Genomic DNA, 22,666 nt, shown 5'->3' with positions numbered 1-22,666 from the left:
AAGGTTCTAAGTGCCATAGTTGTGTGCAATCGAAGCAACCTCGGAAGCCTCACAAGGCGGCCGAGGAGAGAAACTTGGCACCTCTAGAACTCATACATTCTGATCTATGCGAGATGAATGGTGTGTTGACAAAAGGTGGAAAGAGATATTTCATGACATTGATTGATGATGCAACTAGATTTTGCTATGTTTATTTGTTGCGAACTAAAGATGAAGCTTTAGACTACTTTAAAATTTATAAGGCCGAAGTTGAAAATCAACTAGAGAGAAAGATCAAGCGTCTCAGGTCGGATCGTGGTGGCGAATATTTTCCTAAAATCTTTGATGAATTCTGCGAGGAACATGGCATTATTCATGAGAGGACGCCTCCCTATTCACCCCAATCAAACGGGGTTGCCGAGAGGAAAAACCGCATGTCGACTGACTTGGTGAATTCCATGTTAGCCACTGCTGGTTTATCAAAGGCATGGTGGGGGGAGGCTTTGTTGACTTCATGTCATGTCCTGAATAGAGTTCCTAACAAGAATAAAGATAAACCCCTTACAAGGAGTGGGCTGGGAGAAAACCATCACTTTCGTATTTGCGCACATGGGGATGTTTGGCGAAAGTCAATATTCCAATTACTAAGAAGCGCAAACTTGGACCAAAGATAGTGGATTGTATCTTTCTAGGTTATGCTCCTCGGAGTGTAGGATATAGATTTTTAGTAGTTCAATCCGAGATACCTGATATGCATGTTGATACTATTATGGAATCTCGTGATGCAACATTTTTTGAGAATATGTTTCCTATGAAAGATATGCATAGCATTGCTAGAATTTCTACTGAGATAATTCCTGAGTCCAGTACATCTAATGAGTATTTTGAACAATCACTTGAGAATGTTACTGAGAAGGATGACAATGAAGCTCCTAAACGGAGCAAGAGACGAAGGATTGAAAAATCCTTTGGTGATGATTTCATTGTGTACCTTGTGGATGATACTCCCACGTCCATTGCGAGAGGCATATGCGTCTCCGGATGCGGATGATCTGGAAAGAAGCTGTCCATAACGAGATGGACTCGATCCTTTCTAATGGAACTTGGGAGCTATCGTAACGACTCCCATGGATGCAAGCCTCGTGGGCTGCAAATGGGTGTTTAAGAAGAAGCTAAGACCTCGATGGTACTATTGAAAAGTACAAGGCGCGTCTTGTAGCGAAAGGCTACACACGAGAGAAGGCGAAGATTACTTCGACACCTATTCACTGTCGCTAGACTTACCACCATTCGAGTACTACTATCCATGGCTGCCTCCTATGGTCTTATCGTTCATCAAATGGACGTAAAGACAGCTTTCCTTAATGGAGAGTTGGAAGAGGAAATCTATATGGATCAGCTCGATGGGTTTGTAGTAAAAGGTGAAGAAAGAAAGGTGTGCAAGTTGCTGAAATCTTTATATGGCCCGAAACAAGCACCTAAGCAATGGCATGAGAAGTTTGACGGAACTTTGACTTACGTAGGCTTTGTTGTCAATGAGGCTGACAAGTGTGTTTACTATCGCCATGGTGGGGGCGAAGGTGTTATACTATGTTTGTATGTGGATGATATTCTGATATTTGGTACAAGCATGAAAGTAATACACGAGGTCAAGTCTTTCTTGTCAAAGTGCTTTGATATGAAAGATCTGGGAGAAGGCTGATGTAATTCGAACATCAAGCTTATTAAGAATGAGAGTGGGATTACTCTAACGCAATCCCATTATGTTGAGAAGATCTTGAGCCGGTTCGGCTATATTGATAGCAAGTCTTCTCCAACACCTTATGATCCCGAGTGTGACATTACGCAAGAACCGGAGGATTGCGCGTAGATCAACCGAGATACTCTCGGATTGTTGGCTCACTCATGTACTTAGCGAGCGCGACTAGACCGGACATCTCTTTTGCTCGTTAGCAAGTTGAGTAGGTTCATGTCAAACCCGGTACCGATCATTGGCATGCACTTGATAGGGTCATGCGCTACCTATGTGGTACAATGAGTTATGGGATTCACTATTCGGGGCATCCAGCTGTGCTTGAAGGATATAGTGATTCGAATTGGATCTACGATGTAGCTGATCTCTACGCCACTAGCGGGTATGTATTTACCTTTGGAGGTGGCGCAGTTGTCATGGAGATCTTGCAAGCAAACCATATTGACGAGGTCAACTATGGAAGCAGAACTTACTTGCTTTAGACACAACCACTTGTTGAATCGGAATGGTTGCGTGAGCTCTTGATGGACTTGCCTCGTGGTTGAAAAACCTGTTCCGGCAATCCTTTTGAATTGTGACAATCAAAGCTGTAATTGTCAAAGTGAACAATTCTAAGGATAACGCGAAGTCATCAAGACACGTCAAGAGACGTTTGAAGTCCGTCGGAAATTGCGAAACTCCGGAGTAATAACTCGTTACATATATTCAAACGAGACAAAAACCCGGCAGATCCCTTTACAAAGGGACTATCGCGTAATGTGATAGAAAGTGCATCGAGTGAGATGGGTTTGAGACCCGTTGATGTTACACCATAGTGGTAACCCAACCTTTGTGATCGGAGATCCCGTGAATTAGGACCTCGGAAGAACAAACTAGTGGTTTAATTGAGGAGAGTATTATGTAACCCTCTCTATGTGAAGATGCATAACTCTCAATTGCTGTAAGGCAGGTTGGCAACAAGTCTTAATGTGTTTATGTTGGCTATATTAGCAAAGATGCTGTCCTACGAGCATTCTTGAAATAACACACCTATATGAGTCCGATTGTTAAACGTCGCAATCTATGAGATTTGGGTGATCTCTAGTAAACTCATGAAGAGACCACGAAGTATGACGCATATGCTTCACCCGCGGGGTAGGCTACCGGCAGCCATGTACTTGGTCATGACTTTGAGTGAAACCTGTTCACGCAAAACTTGCAATTCAAGGCTTAGTCCATTGTTCAAGTGTGAATGGATGTAGCTTAAGGTTCTAGGCGGAAGTTCAACTTAACGTCTCCGCTGAAACACTGGTATATAAACAAGCAGCGAGTATTGGTAAATCTCTAAATGGGGATTTGAGATCTGGTGGGGGATTGTTGAAATATTGGGCCCACTTTTAGTGGCCCAAATTAGATTTCAGTTTTTCCTATAAATCTCAAAGCCCACATAGTGGCAGCCTTGTGAGTTTGAGCCCAAGTTGGTGGCAGCTCACTAGGGAGTGGCAAGAGGTGGGAAGTTTAGTCCCACATGGAAAGTTGGGAGGAAGTTAGACCACCTTATAAGGTGGGTTGTTCCACCACTAGTAAGTGAGTGAGAATAGGAGTGCTACACGCGCGCGCTCCTCCTCCTCGCTCGCTCGTCTCGACTCGACTCGACTCGACTCGACACGACACGTCACGACACGACGCGCGCGCCGCGCTCGTGGTGAGTGGATTGAGCCTCGAGCCGAGACTTTCCTTACTTTTTGCAGCTCAGGAAAACGAACAGAGTCCTAGACGGACGCGTCGCAGTTAGTCGGTTCGGGTCGCTCCCGGATCGTGGGCTATCACGTAACCGACTCGAAACGTTCGTGCGACGTGGGCGTGGCCCACGTTGCCTAGGGTTTTCCGAGCCTATATAATCTCTTGCCCGGCTACCGCGTAAATACATCTAATACACGAGTTAGGGTTTCCACCTCTCTCTCGCTTGCGCCGCCATCGTAGCCTACTCCATCCCGCGCGCCGACGTGCATCGGCGAACGGGAGAGCAGGTCTCCGGAACCGCTCGTCCTTGCGATCCTGTACGGGAGAGGGCGAATTAGGTTTTTGGGAAGCGCTCTGCGCGACTGCTCAAGCTCTTCATCACGGGTCGTCTTCCGTCCAAGTCGGGCGGTGCTGCCTACCGTCGTCTACAACGCCATCTACTTCGACCCGTCGTCAACAACGTTGTCATCAACAACGTTACTGCTGCGACATCGTCTGCTACACCTCCACCGCCACCTCCACCAGATCGGTACGTGCGACATATCTCGATCTGTTTAGCGATGGATGTTGTGCTGTTTGCTCTGCTACTATTCATGTTGATCACTGCATCTAGTATGTTCGAGTTTCACATGTTAGTAGTTACTGTCGTCATGCTTAATATTCTGGAATTAATCATGAAAATTGTGCCTAATTATCCAACACCGCCGCCCCGCAGCCCCCGCCCCGCAGCCGACGCCGCCGCCCCTCTCCTGTCGCGAGTCGCCGCCCCATCGGCCCATCGCGGGGACTCACGGCCCCGAACTCTCTGTCGCTGCCGCCCCGTCGGCCCATCGCGGGGACTCACGGCCCCGAACTCTCTGTCCCTGCCGCGAGTCGCCGCCCATCGGGCCCGCCTGCCTTCAGGTATGAAGCACTAGTAGATAAAAGATTCATCTCTTCTCATTTAACCTGCCAGCCTAATCCCAATGTCGCAGCAATCTTCTGATGTACTTCCGCTGAAACTCAGATGCTTCTTGTGTCGTTCATGCTATTGTAGGCAGTCCTAGAAAATAGAGAATAAACTAGTGATGAAGCTAACTTAGAACGACACACAATGTTTATCTTCTATTCCAAAATGGCAGCAGAAAAAATAGGTGAAAATATAAACTAGCATTAGATCATGAACTGCCCATGCAAATACAAACACAATATTAGCTTCACAGCTCAGAGGTATCTGAAATATGCGCAATGCACATAAAATCTATTAAACCTAGTTTAAGTTCTAGGCAGGAATCAATCATCGGTAGTACTCCCTCCGTTCTTTTTTAATTGACTCAAATTTAGTACAAATTTGTACTAAATTCGAGTCAATTAAAAAGGAACGGAGGGAGTACTATTTTAGTAACCGGATGTTAGGTTTAGTGATTAATTGCTCTGTGGTAGGAAACAGAAAAGAATAATCATCGTGCTGCTGTATAAAGTTATTTTGCACACCATGATGCGATCTGAATCATAGCCGTGCAGTACAAGCTGAGTTTGCGCCTTGATTAGCTGCTTAGAAGAGGATTCCCTTAGCTTTGCACATACCTGATGCTCTTGTTGCTGCTAGTAAATTTCAGTACTTTGACTCTCTTTTCATTTTTGGGTAGATCAATTGCACCGCTTGGTTACTCTTATCACACGTTTGTTGATTTCATTTTTCGTTTTCACCTCTGCATTGGCCTTACTGAATAGTTTAGGAGCTAAACTTTCAGTCTTTCCGTTCAATTTTCACGCATGTAGCTCGTTTCAGCTGGGCAGAGCATATACGGGAGTAAACCAAGTGTGCTGGTTATCTTCGTGGTCAATTTGTGTGATCATCGTGATCATGGTTCTCTTACCGGCCTGAGAGGTTGTCGAGGTAGCTGTTTAACTTTATTCTTATGAGGAATTCTTCGATATACCGAAATCAGGCAAAGGGACATCGTACCTAACCCTGTAATACAATAGAGTTAACAGAAGAGGGCAGGTTTTGCATGCCACCGTTAATGATGCAACCATTGTACCTTTTGTCAGCGGGCAAGTATGTTGTCTGCTTGCTTCTATTGCTTGGCTCGTGCATGTGTTGGATAATCCTTTTAAAATTCCAGGTGCCTTTCTTTTCATGGTGCATATGAAGCTCTCAATCAGTGTTTTATTGAGCTTTTGTTCACAATACCTAATAAACTCTTGTAGTTAATGAACTAGTGTATAGATCTCACAGTCTTCCCTGTGTTTCACGTTTGCTGTTGCAGAAGGGGTCTACGAATTTACTGTTTTTAAAAAAGAAGGGGTTTCAAGGAGCTGGAGTGGTTCGCCGACATGGGCCTGTTCCACCACGATCATTCGCTCGCCGCCAAGAGGGGCAGAACCATGCAGAGGTCCCAAAGCTCTTCAGCCCGCCGCAGCCCGCGAGCAACGCAAGCTTCTACAAGACAGTCGGTGTGCCGTGTGCGCCAGAGCAAAAGGGCACGGGTGGAGCTGGCTAACGACGACGAGGACTACGTCATCGTCCCTGATCTTGGAGGAGATATCTGAATTAAACAGTTCTTAACTACAATATATATGTGTGACGATGTAGTAATATTCATGCATGTATGCAAAGTATATACTAGCCTTTTGTTTAGTTGCCAATGAACATATGAAACTGTAATACAATTCGAGGAAATAATTCCAGAACGAAATGGGTTTCAGGCATGCGAGGAGTTTGCCTGTTGCGTGTGTTCTGTTCATAGAGGCAGCGTGAGAGTTGGAAACATGTAACTATGAAGTTCAGTGTTCCAAGATTTTACTGTGATTTTACAATCAACCTGTGAACAGTTTACATGTATGCCTACTCAGCTCATTGCTAAATTAGAGGCTCAGAATGAAAGATCACTGGTACAGGGCATGCTTGAACTAAAGCCAGACGGTGTCACTGTAACCATGCACTTAAAACAGCCAAGGATTATGACACTTCTCCAGCAATGCTTCAATGGAAGAAGAAAAAATCAACATCCAAGATTCTAGTATTTGCCAGCCGGTGACCATCTAAGAAGACCAACATCCAAGAGAGCGTGGAAGGGCCTCCTCTCATCACATGGCTCAACAGAAGTCTTCACCAGTGGCCTGGACTCAGAAGCAGAATTACAAGAGTTCAGTAACAGCAGCATCAGCGAATATTAGTACATAATTAAAAATTTCTCGGAAAGAGGAAAGAACTGGAGGAGGTGGACAACCTTACAAGATTATCCTTCTGAAGTGCATTCAGACTCTTGTTCAGATTATTGTCCGTAAGCATATCCTTCTCAAATGAAAAACCAAGTTTGATTGCAGACACTAGGCATCTCCACTCGGACTGGCCTCACTTGCGGTGCCAGGAACGCCTGAAAGTCTCCTGAAACCCTGTTTGACCATCCATCATCTCCTGCCCAAAGCACCACCATCTGGGGCGTGAAGATCACATTGAGCCCAGCCTCGCCGTTGGACCCAGGGTGCTGGTCTCCTGTTGCTTCAAGCACTCCCCTGAAGAAGCAAAAGCAGGGCACAATTATGAGGAGACTGCAGAGAGTTTCATTCCACGCATCCTGCAAGTGCAAATGAATACATGTCATGGCAAAAAAATTAAATGAATATGAATTATCTGAAACATAGATAATGAAGAATATTATTTCCCTGTCTTTCCAATGAATGAATGAAGTGTAGTTAAATTGCATCTACGAATTATCTGAATCATGAAATCTATATTATAGCTAAACTGTAACCAAAGTAGAGTCAGATCAGCAGTACGTAAATACACTGAATGGTGTTTGACTGTTTGGTGTACTTTTGCCAAAAATCTAGCGGTGAGTTGGGGGATGGTTTCGCAAACTTACGGTAAGCAGGCAACGATCACACAAGAACTACAAGATCGGTGGTCTGCAAGCGGGGGCAGCGAGCGGCGGCTGGACCTTGGACCCTAGAATTGTCAACGAGATCGATCAGGAGCCTGACTATTCTAGCCTCGTCTTCCGCCCCCGCCGCGGATCCGCCGCTACTCCTCCCTTGCCTAGCGCCGGCGGCCGGCTCCGTACTGCCATCCACACATCCACGCAGAGGATTGCCGGGGCAAAGCGACCACCGTCGTGATTTAGGTGACGAGTGACGGCAGTGAGCGAGAACGAGATCGAGAGAGGAGGACGAGTGAGATCAGGACTGTGATTTTGTTCTAATAGTTTCTCCTACCCGATGACTATAAGATTCGTGCAACGACTTTAAGATTCATGCAGTTTTATCAGACGACTTGGCCGCTGAAAAGGACGTTCGTTTTTTACTACTTTTCGTAATATATATTAGAGGTTCCGGTCCTACAGATTTTGGTTCCGGACCCATACTTTTGGTTCCGTCAGTTTGGTTCCGTCAATTTACCACCATCAGATCGAGATCGATGGACGGTTATTAAAAATGCCAATCACTGTAAAACTTGTACTCTTATATAAATGCTTGCATATTCATGGGAACCAATAATATAACAAGATATACTTTTATACTAAATCAGCCCATTAAACAAACAATATGAGTAGTTGGATGGAGAGACTTTCTTTTCCATCCAGAAGCATTTAAAACATTTCATCAAGTTTGTCTGTATTGTTTTCTTTTGAACCATTGCAGGTGAATATCAGAGAAATAGGGGAGCAAGGACCAAATAATGTTGCTTGCGGTAGGTTGTCGCTGACCTGCTTCGTTGTTGAAATATAGATAGGTACTTTTTTTGCGAATAAATATAGATAGGTACTAGGTTGGCATAGAAGATCGCACAGTAGGATGCTAGGATGAACTAGCATGGTCCCAAACAAATGCATATGTCGGTGAGGAAGTTGAACCCTTCATGAGTGCTGTACATGACTTTTTTTTAGTTCATCCAAAAAAATAGTGCCCGGCACGACTGAATTCCGATAACCGGAACAAGTCTGTCTGTCCAATCCGAAGCTCAGCTGATCCTTGAACCCCACAGTGTCGGCCGTACTAAATGACAGACCTTGCACAATAAGACTCGACTCAAATGCCGGCTTGGTTTCAATAAATCACATGGTCATGGCTGATTCCTGGCTTTTTAGTAATTTGGATGGTTGACGAGGGTGTTGCGTCTGATGGCATTGGTACATTGCATTGGTGCATTGCCAAGAAAGCAAGAACAACGTTGTCAAATGGTGGCAAAGCATCAGCAGGAGTTGAACACCACTAAGTCTCCACTCGTCCATATGCCAATTCTTTAACCTGATACACGGGCAACAATCATTTTGAAACGTTTATTCTCCCTAGACATCTCGCCCCTCTCTGATATCATCTCTACAACTTCCATTGTACAGACCAAAAGATCACACAATCTGCAAATACCTCCATGTTCCATCCAAGAACTCCCAAGCTGGCCATGCTTTGGGCGGGAAGCATGTTCATCCTCTTCACACTATCCATTCCCTTCTCCCAAGCTTGGTCCATTGATTACCCCAGCCCCATTGCCAACCTTCCTTCTCTTTGGACCAACAACAATGCCACCATCCCATACAACGCGACCTACGCCTCCGGTTCGATGATCAGAGCCATTCTTTTCAGGCAAAACCCGGTTGGGTATGGTCCATCCTTTGCCTGCGGCTTCATCTGCACCTCTCCCTGCGACACTTTCCTCTTTGCGGTCTTCTCTGTATCCGTTGGTGGTACCAGCGCCGCAGCCATCAATGCCTCAGCACCACCAAGGGTCGTGTGGGCAGCCAACAGGTACCATCCGGTGAAGGAGAATGCATCAGTCCAGATCACCAGGGACGGCAATCTTGTACTCCGAGACTTCGATGGCTCACCGGTCTGGTCCACAAACACATCAGGCAGCCCCGTCGTCGGTATGAATCTTGCTCAGACTGGCAACCTGATTCTCTTCGACGCGGTGGGGAAGACGGTGTGGGAATCGTTCGAGCACCCTACCGACACGCTCCTTATTGGGCAGTCGCTGAGGCAAGGGCAGAGGCTTACTTCAGTTTCCACAAACTGGACTCAAGGTCAGTTCTACCTCACCGTGCTTGATCATGGCCTGTATTCTTTCGTCAATGGAGATCCTCCAGAGTTCTACTATCAGAAAAGGTTCAATGTTACTGATGCAATGGTTCAATCAAAGATGAACATATCCTCTGGTGAAGTGAAGAATGGCACAGCTTACATTTCCTTCTTGCAAGGTAGCCTCTCAGCATTTGGCAGCTTAAACAACACGGACATCAAGTTGTTCGATATACCATTGCCGTGGCCATCTTCAGCACAGCTCATAAGCCTCGAGGATGATGGGCATCTGCGGGTTTATGGTTGGGGTGGCATCTCATGGGAGTCTCTGGCTGATGTTCTGGATGTGTACCCTGATGGATGTGCATATCCTACAGTATGTGGAGAGTATGGAATTTGTTCACAAGGACAGTGTAGTTGCCCAACTGGAAATTCAGGAGATGCACCTTTTCGTCAGCTGGATGTTCGGCACCCTGATATGGGCTGTTCACTAGCCATTCCTCTCTCTTGTGACTTTATACAGCATCAACAGCTTCTGCCTCTCACAGGCGTCACATACTTCAATTTTGGAAATAGTTGGGCTACTCATGAAGAAAGTTGCAAGGAGGCATGCTTGAAGGCCTGTACATGCAAAGCAGTCTTTTTCCAGTATCAAAATGATTCATATGGTTCTTGCTATCTGATGCCAAAGATTTTTTCACTTATGAGTTACAAGCCTGGAACTATTGGATATAACTTGTCTGCATATATCAAAGTGCAGATGTTACCTCCACCAGCACCGAGTAACGACTTGCATTTAACTGCTTACCATGTTGGTGTTCCTGTTCTAGTAGCAATCATCGCCCTGCTGATTCTCGTCATTAAGAGGGCAATATCAAAGCGGATGCAAGAAGACGATCCATTTAAAGGAATCCCTGGGATGCCAACACGGTTCACCTATAAACAGCTGAAGCAAGCAACCAAGAACTTCAGCAAAAAGCTTGGGCAAGGAGGATTTGGACCAGTGTATGAAGGAAAACTTGGAAACGTCAAAATTGCTGTCAAATGCCTGCGTGACCTTGGGAATGGGAAGGAAGAGTTCATGGCCGAAGTCATCACAATTGGCAGCATTCATCATATTAATCTTGTTAGATTGATTGGTTACTGCTCTGATAAATTACACAGGCTCCTTGTTTACGAGCATATGAGCAATGGGTCTCTGGACAAATGGATCTTCAAGAAAAACCAAAGTGATTCCCTCAGTTGGGCATCTCGATACAAAATTATCCTTGACGTTGCAAAGGGATTGGCCTATCTTCATGAAGAATGTCGACAGAAGATTGTTCACCTTGATATAAAGCCTGGAAATATCCTCCTTGATGAAAAATTTAATGCAAAGATCTCTGATTTTGGCTTAGCAAAGCTTATCGATAGAGATCAAAGCCATGTGATGACCAAAGTAAGAGGAACAAGGGGCTACTTAGCACCAGAGTGGTTGACATCAACAATTACTGAGAAGGCTGACATATACAGCTTTGGCGTTGTGCTGCTGGAAATTGTGAGCCGAAGGAAAATCCTGGACAGTAACCAGCCTGAAGGAGGCACCAATCTGATTAACCTACTGCAAGAGAAAATGAAGGTTGGGCAAGTCCTGGATATAGTGGAAAATCATAATGAAGATGTCCAATTGCATGCAGCAGAAATGATTGAAGTAATCAAGCTTGCAGTCTGGTGCTTGCAGCGTGAGGTCAGCAAACGACCAGCAATGTCACAGGTTGTGAAGGTGTTGGAAGGTGCCATGGATACAGAAAGCACCGCAAGCTTTGTGACAACTAGCAGAGATGAGATATTTGACGCTTCATCCCCTCTCTCCCCCGTGCCAGTATCAGCAAGATGACATGCTTTAGGGAATGTAGGTTAAAATCAAAGAATGGTTGTGATTCGTAAGTTGTAAGTACTGTGTGACACTCTTCTGTAAATTTGTTTCTTAACATATGCAATGTACAAATGAACATAGAGCTTTTCTTAATTCAGAGTTTCATAAACCAATAGCTGGACATGCAGAGACACAGAGGTAGTTTCACTTACGTTTTTATTTTCACCACTAATATGCATAATGTATTTGATTGCCATCTTTAGGAAATTCTATATTCTTCATATGTATCATATATATCTTTCCCCTACATGTTCACAAATAGTCGTGTTCTTTCATTTCTCTTCAAGCAAAATTTTGCAAATCCTTAACAAGTAATTAGAGCAGTAGCTTGTCAGCTCCTCCATGAAATTACCAGCCTACATAGTACAGGAGAAAAGGAGTTGGCTCCTCTTCAGCATTTTCCACGCCTTCACTGTGGTGGCGCTGATGATTTCAATGAACTTGGGCTGCACCCTGCACGTGCGAGGGGGGAAAAGTGTTTAGTGAGACAGGTGCAGGTAAAACACACTTGCAGGGTAGCTCCCAACCAGTGCGCGAGGACAGTTGAAAATAATGAGATCAGGCTTGTTCTGCATTTCTCTCCTGACTTTGTCTGCATTTTATGTTAAGCTCTGTACGAAGCTCTAAGCACTTACCTTGGTGTATGTCTCCAAGAATGGCCAGACATCAAAAGGCGATATCCACTTCCAGAGGATCCCATTCTCATTTCTGAACGCAACACGGAATGCTCAGTTCCAATAACCTACTCGAGACGCTGCGTGCATCTAGTTAGTTCCAACAGCATCAGGCAACAGCCTGGTTACCTGCATAAATCAAACTTGGGTGGTCATATTTAGCTAGTCGCTCACAACACACTGACAAGCATCCAAATTTGTTCTCTCAAACATACAATAAGGGTCTTAGGAGTTATGCCAAGTCCTTGCTGCTTAATTCTCATGAACATCTCATTCTCCAACATGTAAAGAACCTGTAAACAATAGCATAGCAGATCAAAACTAGAAAGCCTGGAAATACTAGAGCTAACAGAAACAAAATAGATGTTAAGCTGCCTTACTTGGAGCCAGTATCAATATGGTCTCCGAAAACATTGGATTGGCCAAAGCATCCATGTGACCATCACTGGTATAGTACCAAGGAACTACTCCAAAAAAGTTGACCAACGGGGGAATGATCCCTGCCTTGGCACCGTTAGGTAGGATGAGACTCTCCCAGGTCCCAGCGGATGGACGCTATGGATGATAACCCGGTTTTTAGTCCGCCCCTCCCAGCGAAATTACCGCTAGGTGGGGTTTCGAACCCGGGTGAGCTGGCTGCGCACTCGCTAGCCTTGCCACTGAGCTAGCACTCAGTTCTCAGGAACTACTCCAGATCAGGGGCCCGAAGAACCAAGTGGACGACACCATGTACACGCTTTGCGGCGTCGCCCCAACCCTTCTCCAGCCAAACTGTTGGAACCTGCACATCAAAACAGGAAGCATATTATGAGCAACTACTATTCCAGCTGAAGTGGTAAAGGCAAGTTGTGAGAAACACTGTGGTTGAATTCCGAGCAGGAAGTTTTTTCAGGAATGCTCATTTCTTAATCTTGTGCGCTTTTAAGGGCTGACTGCAGATTCTATCATTTATCATCGTTTACTCTTTTAGTATGAAGTACGTGTCTTGTATTTGGAGCAAACTAACTTTTACTGAGATCAAGCTAACTTTTTGCTCAAATGGCAACATAGCCAGTACATGAAGGGGAAGATATGCCGAAGGGGGGAAAAACCAGCATCAAAGCTCAGGTGATGGTAGTAATTATAGGACCTCCGCACTACAATATGCTAAATAACATGTCATATACTTCAGCAGTCAACAATAAAAGAGAAGTCTAAAGAAAATTTTACACATACTGAAAACATTATTATAGATGAAACGGCATAGCGCCGTCCTGTCGGGTATACCCTCCCACTAGCGCCGGCTATTCCTGATAATGTAGGTGTTAGCACAAATGCATGCACCAGCTTGGTGTGTTGTTGCACAATTACACGTTTAGACATCAGTCATTCTAAGGGAAGCATCAATAGCATTAAATTACGGTTTACCCTTTATGGGTGACAACCATGCATGCATCCATTCAACTGATCGATTTTCTCACCCATCAGTAGCAGGCTGTACATCTCAAAAAAAAAAGTAGCAGGCTGTAGTTAAAATTACGCATATGGCAAATGTTCTTGTGCATTAGTTCAAGTTTCAGCTGGGAAAAGCCAAGTTGGAATCAAAATTTGCAGGCACAGAATCTCTGCAAACAGAACCAACGAACATGTTATTTCCAATCTCGCAACGCTTGAAATGGACAGGCTCGGCGATTGTAAAAGCTATTCACGAGTGGACAAAAAAACAGGTGGTTCGGCAGAGGACATTTAATTATTCTATTATTTACTATCTACAATTATATTATAATTTTAACCTATTCGCGAGTGGACAAAAAACAGGTGATTTGGCAGAGAACATATAATTATTTCTATTATTTACTATCTACAATTATTATATTATAATTTGCAGTTTTGCTAATTCTTAGTCGAACTCCTAGACCATAGGATTGCAGTTTGGATTCGTGCTAGCATGAGTTGCAACTGAGGAAAAATGTCTGAGCTGCTGGATTGCTTCGTGATTTGTGCTAGTTATGAGTTGCAACATGGATTGCAACTGCCCCCAAACCGTTGGATTGCTTCATGATTTGTGCTAGTCATGAGTTGCATCGTGGGTTGCAGCTGAGATTTGATGACATCACCTGACTGGGAATTCGACTCAGAATTAGTCACAGCCTATAAGTTTAAACTATTATGCACTGCTGCTTTTTAAAATAATTCCTCTGGTCCTAAATACTTGTTGCAGATTTAGAAAAAATTATTGGACCTGCGACAAAACAACAGCCTTGCTTTTCAGTGCCCCATTTTTGGATCCACTAGCTATCCCCTCCTTGAAGGCATAACTAACCACCCAAGGCCCCAACCCTCACCATCCACCGTCGGGCATACCACCAACCCCTGACCGTCCGGAGGGGCGGGGCATAGGTCCCAACCCCTACCGCTCCTCCTCCTAGGGCCCCTCCCAGGGGTGGGCCGAGCTCAATTCATGGGTATTCACATGAATACCCATTATCTTTTGGCATAATTTTTTTTGCTCTATACCGTCTGCACGAGTAAGTTTGTTATTCTGGTGTTATTCACCTTGTATCTGCCTCTCGCGCACTTTCGACATCACGAGCACCCGCACAGGCCACTCAGCCCACTGCTTGCCTTCCATATGTAGGCCCATAGTCCAATTGAATTGCACACTGCTCCATCTGGTCCAATTCTTTCGAACTGTGAAACTAACTACACAACATACAAGGAACACGGACTCACGATTATTTACCAAGTGTGCTCTTTGGCGAACTCTCTATTGGCCGCCTGCAACAGGGCTACAGCCTGCAGGAGTGTACGGCGTGTTACGTGCCCGGCAATTTGTTCTAGTCCCCGAGCCGAACATCAATCAATATCTTCAGAATTGATAGTTACTATTGATTGATTGGTGAATAAATTGTTCGCCTTCCAATGAGAATTGCAAAGTTATGTTGCGATTTATACCTCTATTATTTTGTAATTTATTTTAGATGGACATGGAAGGGAGGGCCTGGTGCAGCGGTAGAGCCTCACCGCCTGTGACTGAGAGGTCCCAGGTTCGAGTCGCGGTCTCCTCACATTGCACTTCGTGAGGGTAAGGCTTGCCACTAACACCTTCCCCAGACCCCGCACAGTGCGAGAGCTCTCAGAACTGGGTACGTCCTTTTATTTTAGATGGACATGACGCAATTATGATAAATAAAACCTGCAATTTTGAGTTCCGTATGGAATAATTGCAAACCTTCATATTTTGGAATTTTTTACTTTGAATACAATCCTATTGTCAAAATCCTGCGCCCGCTCCCCGCAGTGGGGGCATAGCTCCCCACCTGCACCTGGCACCCCTCTAACACTCCTAGACCCTAGCTAATTCGCTCCTAATCTAACCCCTCTATCTAATGCTACTTGCTGATAGCCTAGCTGAACATTGGTGGAAATCTCCCTAAACTGGCAATGTGGGGCTAAAAGTTCAGCTGCACCACTTACCAGACGCTCCCGCCGGCGAACCACCTCACTTCGTTGCTCCGAGCAGCGTCTCCCTTCTGCCTCCCATCCTCTCTGCGCGTGGCCGGCACTTTCAGGCTCTCCCGGCACCCAGCGATGCGCCGGAGACACTGAGGTAGTCGCCCCGCCGGCAACGGCGCAACAAGGTCTAGGACACGACGGGGTGCTGCACCAGCACCGGGAGACCTTCCTAGAACCATTCCTCCTCCATCCCCGTTGTGGGCGCCGATGGCCGCTCTCTCCTCTCCTCGCCGCGCCGCGCCAGCACCGGCGAACTCTTCGAGCTTGGTGCACGACGCGGCTCGAAAAAAAATCCTGGAGGAAGAAAGCGAAGGTGAAGAGGGTACGGGGTTAGCTCACAGTGCGGCGGCGGAGGAGCTCACCCGTCTCCGGCCGCCGTGGGATTTGGAACGTGTCCTGATTTTTCTCCGCCTGTGGGGACGGGGAGAGTGACGGGAAAACCTATACACCGACCAGGTCGGTGGCTACCGGCCACCGCACACCCTGGTCGGGTATGGGCCAGGCCCATTTATGTCTGTTTAGCTTGTAGTAGTTTGTTTTTCCTTTTCTTTTTTCCTTTTCTGGTTTCTTTTTCTGTTTTTCTTTTCTTTTTTCTGTTTTCGGTTTTGTTTATATTTTTTCAAATTCGAAAATTTTAATTTTTATAAATTGTTCAAACTGAGAAAATATTTAAATTTAAAAATGTTTAAATTTGAAAACCGTTCAAATCTGAAAACCGTTCAAATTTGAAATCTGTTCAAAAAAATTCAAATGCGAAAATATAAATAAAATGTTTAAATTCAAAAATATTCAAATTTGAAAAACGTTCAAATCTGAAAACCGTTCAAATTTGAAAACCGTTCAAATTTGAAATCTGTTCAAATTTGAAATATGTTCAAAATATTTCAAATGCGAAAATATTGAAATTTGAAAAATGTTCAGACTCTGAATTTGTTCAAATTTTCAGAAAGTTTAGATTCAAATTTTGTTCATATTCAGCAAAACACAAATGAAATAGCAGAAGAAAAAAGAAAGAAAGGAGAGAAATGTTACTAGGCCGGCCCAGCGCCTCCCGCCTGAAGTCTGCGGACGATCCGCTTAATAGGCCGAACCCATATACGCCCTGGAGGGTGTGCGGTGGGTTGCTGCCACCGACCAGCTCGGTAAATAGGAGCTCCCGAGAGTGACTGTGAGTCTACGGCGGGAGCAGGCGGGACATGGGCCTCATGATGCTTCTGGGCCGTGTTGAGGCTGCATTACTTGTTATTTCAAAAACTCTTGTTTCCCTAAAAAAACAAAATTAAAAAACTCTAGTAATCTAAAAAAAAACTCCTTTTCTTTCTCTTTTTCGTTTGCGAAAATGCCCCGGAAGTTCTATGTTCACTGTCAAGTTTTTTTCGATAAAGGGAATATATTAATATCGAGAGATACCAATTACACCCAGCCTCTGCAACAACGCACCACCCTAATGGCACTACGGATGCACACAGCCAAAAAAGGGAAAAGAAAACTAAGAAACAAAAGTCCCGCTACAGTATCACGGACCTAACAACAAGCAATACATCCACCACCATGACAACACCCGAATTGCGGACTCTCCAAAAACGACGCCTCCAAGAAGGGAACAAGTGCTCCAACACCGTCGTCGCCCGATCAAAGATCTTAGGTTTTCACCCCGAAGATAGTCCCCACTCTCAAAACAATGCCTCCACCAAGGTCACCGCCGGCACAACCGGCTAAGGCCGGACCTTGGGTTTTCACCCCGAAAGGTAGGACTCGCGCTTCACATGTGTTGTCGCCCCCACTTTCATACCGCTGCCGTGAAGCCCGGACACCAAGCAAGCCCCTCAACAACGCGGAGACTTGAACCTCCCTTAGCTAGTCCTCCCTCCGGCCTTCATGAAATTCTCTTCTTCCGACTTTCATCATGGATCCATAGTCACTTGATGTCAACACGGAAAAAGAGCTTCGCGCCGCTCCCTCCAGTAACCAAACGGTCGGAATAAACGCATGGGTGCGCACGACCGAATACCTCCGATCCAACAAACTCCGTGCAAAGCATCGTTACATTCGCCGGCGGAGCCTTCCGGAACTCAACCCTCCGGCCGGATCACGAGTCCAGGCCTCCGGTAGGTCCTCCTCTTCACGCAAGAGAGGCCCTAGGACCGCCGCCTTTATTCAGGCCGGACCCCCACGTCGGCGACCATCCCGGGCTGGCCAACCCAACCCTCCACCGGCGACACCATCGCCGGCTTCCATGCACCTCCATCTCACCGCCGGATGGTGATGATAGATCAAAATCCACCACCACCAACCGCAGGCCGACCCTCTCCGGCGAAGAAGAGGCCACCTCCTCCGTCAAACCCAAGGCTGCTGCCCCGGGCGCCCTCGTGTCGCGGAAGATGCCCGAGATCGCCTCCACGCACCAACGAGAGGCGGGGGTGGATGGCATGGCGCAGAGCGAGGGTCTGGCCGCCGCCCACCACCAACCCCTGCCGGAGTGCTGCGGGAAGCCGACGAGAAGAGGGAGACCGCAGCGCCGCCCATCCCACCCGCGCCGACCGGTCCATGGACAGCCGACGGGAGGAGGGCCGCCGCCGCCGTCGCCCATCCCACGCGCGTCTGCTCCGCCAAGCATCGAGGAGGTGGGGATCCGGCCGCCGATCTCCACGCGGCGACGAGGAAGGGCCCCCGCCGCCGCCACGCCCCGAGGGACTTTGCCCCGGCGGCGCTGCCGGCGGCGGCGGCGGCGGAGGGTTGGGGGCGGAGGGTTAGGGTTGGGGGCAGAGGGTTGGGGGCGGAGGGCTTGCTTGCATCTGTCAAGTGATGCACAGAGGTATCTTGTATCCTTGTACTTCCTATGTCCCTAACATCTTACGGGCAGGTGGCGTTGAAGGGATTGACCCCAACGATGGTGCGAGAACAGGACAGGGGAGGGCTGAAATTTTCCTCCCGCCAAACGTGTATGCCTATGGTATGCCAAAAAATTAACGCTTGTACGAGGTCCTCTTTTTTACATTACAAAACACAAATGCGGTATTGGTCGTTTTACCCAAATCAATAAAACATACATTATTTTACATTCTGGATCTTTTTTGGGATGTTCTAGAGTTGCTCTAAGGATGCAATTATCTCAAGGCACTGGCTCAGCTTAGGTCACAACAAAGCTAACCCAATAGCATTTGGTACCACAACAGTTGGGAAAAAGAGTATCTCATTATCCCATAGCATGAAGATGTTATTACAACCAATACATGTGGTAGAAGGTTTAATAAAATATCGCGCGGTAGAAGGGAAACTTTAGGAAGAAGCAGATAGTCTCGAAAAGGGCATCATGCGTGTCTGAAGAATGGGAAAGACAGAAAGGAAAAGGGTATAACAATAGTAACTCGGATTCATGCGTGATCGAGCGTATGAATGTAGGATACAAGAAAGTAGCTAGGCCCCGGAAGGGAAACTCTAGGAAGAAGCATATCAGCCGAAATCAGGGTCCATCGGTTGGGCAAGTGACCCCTGCTCTGAAGCATCTCCTGACATGAAGCCCTTCAATCGTCGGTCGAAGTTTCTTGCCGAGGGGCGCACTGCAGGCAACAGTCGACTTTACTCCTCAAAACCTGGCAGCAGCTTCCAATATAGTTCCAGGGATGAGCTCCATCGCCCGCTAGCAAACACAAGAACATCTCCGCCTTGTCGACGACGCACCCCGTCGTCTGGCACTCCGGTGTCTGGCCCTCCACGGACCACGATGTCGCCGCCACCAACAACACCGCTATCACAACCATCGCCATCGATGCTCCGCGGGTACGTACATCCTAGCCAGGGAGGGACGCTTAGGTAGCTAGTTTAAAAAAATTTGTGTGTGAGATGAGATCTCCTTGCTCGCGCGTTCTTGCCCTTCTTATAGACATGTAACCGCAAGTATGTACAGTAAGTACGGCTATACAATTCATGTTATGTCGGTCAAATTAACAATCTAGATATACGTGCTGGTCTTATAATCCTTATCGGAGGAAGTATATGCGATTCACTCACCACGTCGCAAGATTTATACACGCTTCATTCTTGATCAGCTCAACGCATACTATATACACTAGTAGAAAACATGTCTTTCGTTCAGAACTGCCGGAGCATTTGTCCAAAGCGCGTTTGGAACCGGGACTAATGTGAGCATTAGTCCTGGTTACAACGGCTAGGACGCCGCACAGTTTTAAATGGGACCTTTAGTCCCGGTTGGAGACACCAACCGGGACTAAAGGGGTTGCGGCAGTCCCCATCGGTGCGAGGCTCTTTAGTCCCGGTTGGTGTCCAAATCGGTACTAAAGGTCCCAGTTGGAGACATCATTTTTTAGTTTTATAAAATACAAAAGAAAATGATAGTAAATTCAAAATTTAAAATTCTTTTAGATGTAGGTAGGTTAGGTGATCTAGTTATTATGAAAAATAACAAACATGAAGTTTGACTTATTTTGCAAAAAAAACTGTATTTTTTGGTAAAATGATAATATAGTTTGCATACAAACTCAAAAGAAATGTTTAATATATGAAAATCTATCTACAAGAAAAGTTACATCCGATTTCACCGAGCTATGCCCTGTTAGCCAAAAACTCCCAAAGAGAAATATGGAAAAAAAAATCAGATTCTAGGTTTTGCAAAATTACATCATTACTTTTGTTTTTTCAAGGAATTATTTGAAATTCAGACAAAATAGAAGTGTGAATCGATATGATATTAATATCAATAACATGCGCGCAAAGCACTTGGAAGCGGGATGGAAGGAACTCAGAAGTTAAGCGTGCTAGTGCTGGAGCAGTTTGAGGATGGGTGACCGATCGGAAAGTTTGACCACGAGTAAGTAATTTGACTACAAATTAAGTATAGTTAGAGACTAAACTGGTCAAATAACTGAAATACTAGAAATTCTGAAAAACATTGAAAAAAAGAGGAAGTGGAAAAAATTAGAAAAAAATTGAATAAAAAATAGATGTCATGACCTTTAATCCCATTTGGTGTTACAATTCAGAACTAAAGGTCCTCCGCTCGGCGCACGTCCACATCCCCCGTAAAGAGCCTTTAATCCGGTTTCGTAACGAGACAAGGACTAAAGAAGGGGACTTTAGTCCCAATTTCGTAGTTTCGGTTGTAAAAGCAAGACTAAAGTCTCTTACCAACCGGAACTAAAGTCTCATGATTCGATACTATGACTAGTAGAAGATGAGACTTTAGTTCCGGTTGGTAAGGGTTTTAGTCTTGCTTTTACAACCGAAACTACGAAATTGGGACTAAAGTCCCCTTCTTTAGTCCTTGTCTCGTTACGAAGTTGCCGTGCGAAGCCTACACGGATGACGGTGGGGGACCTTCATTTCATCGTGCGGAGGGTCCTCAAGGGAGGCACGATGCCTGGTTCGAGGGATTCGGCGCGTCTAAGCCCCTCATTTCCGCGTGGTGCAGGTGGTGGTGGAAGTGTCCGCTCAGATCTCTGGTCTCTTGTTGGAGCCGGTGGGGCAACAGTGTGGGGGGCGTCATTTTGCCTAATAGAGGCAATAGTCCTAGGGTTCCTCTCGTGCCAAGACGAAGATATAATGGATGCTTGTCCTCCTTGATTTGGCCAGAGTATCAAGTTCTGAAAGGCTCCACCGACGAACTACCTTGGGAACCTCATGCCCGAATATTGCTGTATCGGATGGAATTCGGTTGTGTGTACCCGTGTTTTTCCCGATCGTTTGGTTCCAGGAGGGAGCGACGCGAAGCTCTGCTATCTATTGCCATCATGGGACATGTCTTTTCGTTCCACGGTGAAGTCAGAGACGAAGAATGGTATGTAAGACGAGATCTGAGAATTATTCTTTGCAACGATGAGAACTTGATTGGTGATTCGGGCGACATGCAAGTGGGGGTGACAATATAGGAGAAGCAAAGTCTTACCATTCATGGTGAAAATTTAAGGTATGACCTTAATTGGTTGTGTGTGTGGCAATGACCTTGTTGAAGACATTGTTTTAAGAGTGGGGACTTTCTTAGGGTGTAAACCTAAGACCTATGATCGTGCGACCAAGACAAGTGTGCACTATTTTCTTCTTGGAGGTGTCGCTTTTTAAAACTTGGACTCCATGCGTTGTTTTGGTGGTCTTTGTGTTGCTGCTACAAGGACTGAAACACTACAGCGAGACGCTCCTTTTTCTTTTTTTGGTTGTGTGGATCCATATTTCCATTAGAGTATTTGCTTTGTTGAACCGACTTGATGTAATTCGTATCTTTGCGACATTAATATATTCCCTTTATCAAAAGAATATGATCATTAGGTCATGTTTCATAACATGTGCTCCCTAATTTGGTTATTTATACATGTCATGGTGTATGTTTTTCCTAGTATTACATGAATTCCATGGTGACCATATGATCCCATAGGTTGTTTCCTAGCATCATCCGTGTGTTCTAGTTGATGCTTTGGTTGATTCCTTATGTCTGTGTGGTGCTCAAGTGCGGCACCAACTTCTAGACAGATCATATACTCTATTGTTGATGTATCAGTAATGAAATATGGTTGCCGGATATCTAGTGATCATCATCTCAAGCGATATGATTATCAACTCTATTTTCCTACTATTTTATCTTTTCTCTCTCTATCTCTCATGCTGAATCTGATAAGCACAAATTGTTGCACTAGTAAAAGAGCAAGATCAACATCCCATGTTTTGTGTGTTTGATGACAACACTTTAATGAATTTAACCGTGCACAAAGATTGTCTTTGATAGAATTGCAAGTGCACGGTGCCCTCGCTGAACACATCATGATCGGAGGATTGAAGCGTAGCTCTTAGGTTTTCTAGTTTTGCGTGTGTGTCGCGAGGTGACATGGTTGGAGAGGAAAAGAGGAAAAAGCAGTTTCAGCCAAAGCGGTACTACCGGTACCAGGAGCGGTAGTACCGCTACCCTACTGGTACTGCTCTGCAGTACGGCTCTGGAGGTTTTACTCTGAAATGTCCCACAGAACAAGTTACGGTACTTCTACGGTACCTTGAGCGGTAGTACCGCTTGAGAGCGGTAGTGCCGCCTCGGTACCGCTTAGGTACCATAACATAAGTTACGGCACTACCGCTGTGGTACCGCTTCGGTATAGCTTAGGATCCAGTAACCCCTGGAGGCCATTG

The 22,666-nt window shown here is 45.7% G+C and overlaps 1 long non-coding RNA gene across 3 annotated transcripts; it reads right to left on the bottom strand.

The window, feature by feature from the left end:
* Positions 1-6,196: 6,196 nt before the first annotated feature.
* On the bottom strand, positions 6,197-15,934 carry LOC124692093. 3 transcript variants are annotated; one of them, XR_006999326.1, is made up of 7 exons: positions 15,500-15,934; positions 12,424-12,824; positions 12,259-12,336; positions 12,005-12,172; positions 11,722-11,822; positions 6,670-7,017; positions 6,197-6,559 (listed from the first exon to the last, which is right to left on the bottom strand). It is a non-coding gene; the product is annotated as an uncharacterized LOC124692093 (long non-coding RNA). The 3 variants fall into 3 exon arrangements; XR_006999327.1 differs by having other exon boundaries at positions 6,675-7,017; XR_006999325.1 differs by lacking the exons at positions 6,197-6,559; positions 6,670-7,017 and having other exon boundaries at positions 11,509-11,822.
* Between the last annotated feature and the right edge of the window lie 6,732 nt (positions 15,935-22,666).

The sequence above is a fragment of the Lolium rigidum genome, chromosome 2 (genome assembly GCF_022539505.1).
Source record: "Lolium rigidum isolate FL_2022 chromosome 2, APGP_CSIRO_Lrig_0.1, whole genome shotgun sequence".
NCBI classification, from domain to species: domain Eukaryota; kingdom Viridiplantae; phylum Streptophyta; class Magnoliopsida; order Poales; family Poaceae; genus Lolium; species Lolium rigidum.
This window is presented reverse-complemented; position numbering and strand designations above follow the sequence as displayed.